At 46.5% G+C, this 7,683-nt stretch overlaps 1 non-coding gene across 1 annotated transcript; it reads right to left on the bottom strand.

Moving 5' to 3' along the window:
* Window positions 1-7,409: 7,409 nt before the first annotated feature.
* TRNAG-UCC lies at window positions 7,410-7,482 on the bottom strand. Its single transcript has one exon. It is a non-coding gene; the product is annotated as a tRNA-Gly (tRNA).
* Between the last annotated feature and the right edge of the window lie 201 nt (window positions 7,483-7,683).

Here is a 7,683-nt window from a genome sequence, read left to right as displayed (position 1 = left end):
GCAACCCCGTGGACTGCAGCCCGCCAGCCTCCTCTGTCCATGGGGTTCTCCAGGCAAGAATACTGGAGTGGGTTGCCGTGCCCTCCTCCAGGGGATCTTCCACACCCAGGGTTTGAGCCTGCAATTCTTGTGTCCCCTGCATTGGCAGGTGGATTCTTTACCACTGAGCCATCTGGGAAACCTCCATATCACACTCGATCTTAGCCAGAAGGCTGAGGAAGAAACATAAGACTCTTCAAACTTATGCATCTGATAAAAGAACTTCAAAATACACGAAGGGGGGAAAAAACAACAACAACGAACAGAATTGCAAAGAATTAGAGATTTCAATCAGAGAAGGCAATGGCACCTCACTCCAGGACTCTCGCCTGGAAACTCCCATGGATGGAGGAGCCTGGTGGGCTGCAGTCCATGGGGTCGCTAAGAGTCGGACACGACTGAGCGACTTCCCTTTCACTTTTCACTTTCATGCATTGGAGAAGGAGATGGCAACCCACTCCAGTGTTCTTGCCTGGAGAATCCCAGGGACGGAGGAGCCTGCTGGGCTGCCGTCTATGGGGTCGCACAGAGTCGGACACGAGGCAGCTGCAGCAGCAGAGATTTCAATACCCCTCTTTAATAACTGATAGACTAGCTAGAAAGTCAGTAAGTAGCTAGAAGTAATTACATGGAAAAATTTCACAACACTGTTATATATCTTCAGTTCATTTTAATGATGGAGCCCCAGTTTCTGAAACGCATTAAGGCATAACTGACATGTATTAAACTGCACATATTTAAGCCATACGATTTGATGCTTTGATGTATGTATATAACGGTGAAGTCAAACCCCCAAATTTACATAGACTCTTGGTGATTCCTTATTTATGTCCTACCCAACCCTTACCAGTCAATCCTAAAGCTTGAGGGCAAGAGGAGAAGGGAGCATCAGAGGATGAGATGGTTGCATACCATCAAAAACTCAGGAGACATGAATCTGAGCAAACTTCAGGGGACAGTGAAAGACGGGGGACTCTGGTGTTGCTGCAGTCCATGGGATCACAAAGAACGGGACACGACTTAATGATTGAACAACAACAACTCACCCCCTGCTAAATGACCTCTGATTCCAAAACGGCCTTCAGAAGGAAAACTACGATTTCAAACCTAATCATAAAATAATGAGAGCATAATATTTATTTTGGAAGGACACAGGTGAGAATTGATTGGAAGGACACTGACATTTCTATATGTTCTTACTAGAAAATGGAGAAGGAAATGGCAACCCGCTCCAGCGTTCTTGCCTGGAGAATCCCATGGACAGAGGAGCCTGGTGGGCTACAGTCCATGGGGTCACCAAGAGTGGGACACGCCCGAGTGACTACCTTTTACTAGAAGTTTGTTGCTATCTAAGGGACTTTCCACCTTATGAAGGTAGTCAAGTAAAAATATTTTGTATTAAAGAAAGGAAAGCATTAACAAAGAGGGAATTGACCCTTTACTCATTGTCTACTGAGCCTTGGCAAATATAGCACAGAAACGCCAATGTATGTGGCAAGGGGTCTGCTTATAATTACACGGCAGAATTACCGCAAAAATATAACACACACATACTAACCTATTGTGATACAACTAGCCTCCTATTATTCTAAGTGACCAAAATTGACTCATGAAAGAATGATAGTGAGCTGTCACTGTTAATCACTTCAGTTGTGTCCGACTCTGTGCAGCCCCAGAGACAGCAGCCCACCAGGCTCCCCTGTCCCTGGGATGCCCCAGGCAAGAACACTGGAGTGGGTTGCCATTTCCTTCTCCAATGCAGGAAAGTGAAAAGTGAAAGTGAAGCCGCTCAGTCGTGTCCGACTCTTAGCGACCCCAGAGACGGCAGCCCACCAGGCTCCCCTGTCCCTGGGACCCCATAGTTCCCCCTAAAAGCCTGAGTAGATGGTATGTGTTTTGAAAGCCATCAGGAGATGGGAAAATGAGTCAATAAAAATAGCTAGTGGCTGAGCGGTAAAGAATCCACCTGCAATGTAGGAGATGGGGGTTCGATCCTTGGATCAGGACGATGCCCTGGAGGAGGAAACGGCAACCCACTCCAGTATTCTTGCCTGGAGACTTCCAGGGAGAGAGGAACCTGGCGGGCCACAGTCCATGGGGTCAAAAGCAATCGAACACAACTGAGCTCTCTCTCTCTCTCTCTCACACACACACACAAATCAGAAATAAACGGTCTTTTTGGAACTCCTCAGACAGGTTGTCATTACTTTTATGGTACGTAAGTGGCGGACAGAAGCTGAAAATTCAGTGAGACAACAGAGAATCATACTGAAAGATACAAGGCTACATTCCTCACTTCCAAATCAACAAACTTTAACATTTCAACATAAGTTCAGTTCAGTTCAGTTCAGTCGCTCAGTCGTGTCAGACTCTTTGTGACCCCACGAATCGCAGCACACCAGGCCTCCCTGTCCATCACCATCTCCCCGGAGTACACTCAGGCTCACGTCCATCAAGTCCGTGATGCCATCCAGCCATCTCATCCTTGGTCATCCCCTTCTCCTCCTGCCCCCAATCCCTCCCATCTTCAGAGTCTTTTCCAATGAGTCAACTCTTCGCATGAGGTGGCCAAAGTGCTGGAGTTTCAGCTTTAGCATCATTCCTTCCAAAGTAATCCCAGGGCATTTAGCAAAATCCAGCAGAAGGCATGTGTTACTTTTCAGATAAGTTGAGAGTTGGAGTTGTTAAATCAGTTAAACACACACACAGAGTTCAGTGCAGCATTGGAAATTGCTTCTTCATGGAACTGCACATAAAATGTATGAATCACATAAGCATGCTACCATTTCTTCCTCTTTTTTTTTTTTTCCTCCCAAGTTGCATAGCATATGGGATCTTAGTTTCCTGACTAGGGATCAAATCCACACCCCCTGTAGTGGAAGCCTGGAGTTTTAACCACTAGACCAGTGGTCCCTTACTATTTTTTTTTTTAATTCAGACTTATTCATTTTGATGCTTAAGTGTTTCTTTAGTTGTCCAGAGTGAAATGAAGTGAAAGTTGTTCACCTGTGTCCTGCTCTTGGCAACCCCATGGAGTATACAGTCCATGGAATTCTCCAGGGCAGAATACTGAAGTGGGTTCCCTTCTCCAGGGGAATCTTCCCAACCCAGGGATCGAACTCAGGTCTCCAGCATTGCAGGTGGATTCTTTGCCAGCTGAGCCACCAGGAAAGCTAGATGTCCAAGAATGTGTACAAATAATCAACACATTTCAACTCTGCCTGTCAAGCAAAATAATACCATCTCGAATAATTGATACTGTATCCACTTTTCAGTGTAACAACTGAAATGGCATTCAAGTCCCTTAATCCACAAAAACTCCCAAGACCTTAAGATGCTTTAAGGATAACTGTGGAAAAGAAATGCACGTCCTGTTTGCTCTCGTTTAGCTCGCTTTCTCTCCCTAATTTCTGGGCTTTTGCGCAATGTTGCTTCATCTGGTAATTCAATCTTTATCAAACTGAATTGTGCTGATAACACGATTCTCCTCGTGTTGCATTAGAGGTCTGGGGCCAGCAATAATCTGGTTGAGGACACGCTACCCTCACAGCCTGGTGGGGGGGGTGTGTGTCTACAAATAGACTCCTGTCTGAACACATGTATTCCTAGAAAACTGTCAGCAGAAAAAGAAGCCTGAGTGCATAATTTCTAATCTGTTTCTTGAGCTGTTTCTGACAACAAGCCTCATTCGAAAGGACTGCTCTCTACACAGTGTACCATCCAAAATGACCCTCCTGATCATTTTTTTACGTTATTAAACAAGGCTTCTGATTTCTTCGCCATTTTTCTTCAACAGGACATTTTGAAAGCCGAGGTTTTCATGGCGATAGTGACTGGTGAGAAATTATGTAAAAATCATCTGTATATATTTCAAGATATATGGCATATCATATATGGAATATTATATGAAATATAATATTATCTGAAATATATACATTCCATATGAAAGAAATACACTAAAGGATATATACTATTTCCCTAACACTACTTATTTTGACCTTTTTTATTGTAAAAGTCAGATGGCTCGGATGGTAAAGAGTCTACCTGTAGTGTGGGAGACCTGGGGTTGGGAAGATCCCTTGGTGAAGGGAATGGCTACCCACGCCAGTATTCTTGCCTGGAGAATCCCCACGGACAGAGGAGCCTGGTAGGTTACCATCCATAGGGTCACAAAGAGTCGGACATGACTGAGCGACTAACACTCTCACAAGCTCAAAGGTACATTGCAAAAGTCATATCCAATGAGGGGGAAAAAGATATCATTAAAAGTGGACAACCACATGAGACATCAAGCCATTCAGTGCCTCCAGAACACTGGTCCTCCAGTGCCTCGTGATTCAGAGAAGGCAATGGCAGCCCACTCCAGTACTCCGGCCTGGAAAATCCCATGGATGGAGGAGCCTGGTGGGCTGCAGTCCATGGGGTCGATGGGAGTCAGACACGACTGAGCGACTTCACTTTCACTTTTCACTTTCATGCATTGGAGAAGGAAATGGCAACCCACTCCAGTGTTCTTGCCTGGAGAATCTCAGGGACGGCGGAGCCTGCTGGGCTGCCGTCTATGGGGTCGCACAGAGTCGGACACGACTGAAGCGACTCAGCAGCAGCAGCAGCCTCGTGCTTGCTCAGTCACTAAGTCGTGTCTGACTTTGTGACTCCATGGACTGTAGCCCTCCAGGCTCCTCTGTCCATGGGATTCTCCAGGCAAGAATCCTGGAGTGGGTTGCCATTTCCTCCTCCAGGGGCTCTTCCCCACCTGGAGATCAAACCTTGGTCTCTAACGTTGCAGGCAGATTCTTTACCATCTGAGCTATGACACAAGAAAATTGAGGAACTTGAATCTCCTGCATCCCCTGCACCAACAAAACTCCTCCTGACCCAGGGATCAAACCCACGTCTCCTACGTTGCAGGCATATTCTTTACCCATCGAGCCATCAGGGAAGCCCATTTCTGGCTCCTAGAGGTAAATGCTTAGTAAAATGTTCTCATCTGTCCCTCCAAGAATATTTATAAGTGAGCATCTCTGTGCTTGTCTTGACTAAGTGAGTTCCACCATGCACAGTGAGAAGCTACTGGATGGACCTGCTCTGACTGGGTAGGATGTTCCAGTTCTCCAAGGTTTGCTTCTGTTTGTCTCTTTCTTTCCCTGGGTCACCTCCTTGGCAACACCTGTAGCTTTCTGTCCATACCAGCCCAGTCACAGAGAGATACCAGACAACACCCTTCCAGATTCGGGGCTGCCTGTTTGTACAGCTTCCTCACCCTGCTTGCCTGACCCCACAGACTCCAGCCACCTGAGGTTCTAACAAATGAGACCAGCGCCTTCTCAGCTCAGAAGAGCCGCTTGACTATTCTAAGCCGCTCGCTCACCCACCCACCGGGAATTCGCACTCAAGCTCACCTCATCAATTCTCTCTTTTCTCAGAAGAGCAGTATCCCGTCTGTCTGCTGATCAATATCAGAAGGTAGTTGTCCTAGATGGCCAAGACGCACGTGAAGCGACGCTCCATACCACTAATTAATAGAGAGATTCTAAGAGAAACTGCAGTGAAGTATGACATCGCAGCAGTCGGAGTGGCCATCGAAAAGAAAACAATCTACAAAAATGGATGCTGCAGAGGGTGACGTCTCTTGCAGCATCGATAGGAATGTGTAAACTGACACAGCCATTTATGGAGAACTGCATGAAGGTTTCTTAAGAAACAAAAAAGGGAGTTACCATGGGACCCACCAAACCCACTCCTGGGTGTTTATCTGGGGAAATCTTTTAAATTAATAAATTGTTGATTGCACTGCCTAAGTGTCTAATGATCTCTTTGCTGCTGCCTGAGCTTTTCTCTAGGTGGGTGGGGGATAGTTTTCATTGTGGTGTTGGAGAAGACTCTTGGGAGGCCCTTGGACAGCAAGGAGATCCAACCAGTCCATCCTGAAGGAAATCAGTCCTGAATGTTCATTGGAAGGACTGATGCTGAAGCTGAAGCTCCAATACTTTGGCCACTTGATGTGAAGAGCCAACTCAGTAGAAAACACTCTGATGCTGGAAAGACTGAAGGCAGGAGGAGAAGGGGGCAACAGAGGATGAGATGGTTGGATGGCATCACCGACTCAATGGACATGAGTTTGAACAAACTCTGAGTTCACAGGGTCACAAAGATTTGGACACGACTGAGTGACTGAACAACAATGTGATTAGTGTCAATAATGAACACAATTACTGTCTTTAGTCTCTTTTCTCCCCAGATTTAGAGCTGTTCCAATCCCTATAACTTTTACTTGGGTCATATTTCCTAATTTTCTAATCTAACAGGATGCACTTGTCTATGAGAAAAAACTTACTACGTTTCTTTATCTTTCCTTTCAGTGGCATCTCAAGGCTTGTGGGATCCTAGCTCCCAAACCAGGGATTGAACCTGGGCCCTTTAGCAGTGAAAGTGAATAACCAGTGAAGTCTCAAGCTGTGTCCTTTCTGTCAGACCTGTCAAAGAAAAAGAAAGAAAGTGAAGTCACTCAGTCGTGTCCAACTCTTTGTGACCCCATGGACTGTAGCTCACCAGGCTCCTCCACCCATGGAATTTTCCAGGCAAGAATACTGGAGTGGATGACCATTCCCTTCTCCAGGGGATCTTCCCAATCCAGGGATCGAACCCAGCTCTCCCGCATTGCAGGCAGACACTTTACCGTCTGAGCCACCAGGGAATCCCACAAAGTATATAGGTCAGACCTGTCAAAAGTCTATCCTCTATACTATGCAGGGGCTGCCCTGGTGGGTCAGATGGTAAAGAATCTGTATGCAATGCGGGAGACCCAGGTTCAATTTCTAGGTTGGGAAGATCCCCTGGAGACGGGCATGGCAACCCACTCCAGTATTCTTGCCTGGAGAATTCCCATGGACAGAGGAGCCTGGAGGGGCCCAGTCCATGGGGTCGTGAAGACTTGGACACGACCCAGTGACTAAGCACATATACGCTATGTATCATTTGTATGAACTACTTTATAAATCTTAACTATGCTCTGAAACACAGCCTTTGATTTTTCTAGTCATCCATGTGCCATTCAAGGCCAAGTTCAATTCTATCTGGGATTCTCTCACTGTGAGAGCCCCTCTCTCCCTGGCAAAAAGATCATACTTCCTTTCCCTTACTGGGGAAGTTCTCTTCATACTTAATCGCCTGCCAACTCTACAGTCATTTCAAAGCAGAGAGGGAAATTACTTCAGCAAAAGAAAAGAACACAGATTTGGGTGACTCTGAAAGCGTCTAATAATCTCTTGGGTGGAGACTTGCTTCCTCATTCAAGAGCTAAATAGCTCACAAGAAAGGCTCTTTGGAGAGCTTTTTTTCTCCCTTGGCATGGGATGTGGGATCTTAAATTTCCTGACCAGGGATCGAACCTGGGCCCCTTGCATTGGAACTGCAGAGTCTTAACCACTGGACTACCAGGGAAGTCCCCCAGTGACAAGATCGTTAGAGAAAGGTCGTGTGTGTTGCTAACTAACCAGTGGTCAAAGGTTTCAGCTGGACGTCCCTGGTGGCTCAGCTGGTCAAGAACCTGCCTGCCAATGCAAGACACCCAGGAGACTTCGGTTCGATCCCTGGGTGGGGCAGATCCCCTGGAGGAGGGAATGGCAACCCACTCCGTTGTTC

The sequence above is a fragment of the Oryx dammah genome, unplaced genomic scaffold (genome assembly GCF_014754425.2).
Source record: "Oryx dammah isolate SB20612 unplaced genomic scaffold, SCBI_Odam_1.1 HiC_scaffold_23, whole genome shotgun sequence".
In the NCBI taxonomy this organism is placed as follows: Eukaryota; Metazoa; Chordata; class Mammalia; order Artiodactyla; family Bovidae; genus Oryx; species Oryx dammah.
Note: the sequence above shows the minus strand (reverse complement) of the source record. Positions and strands in the feature narration are given on the sequence as shown.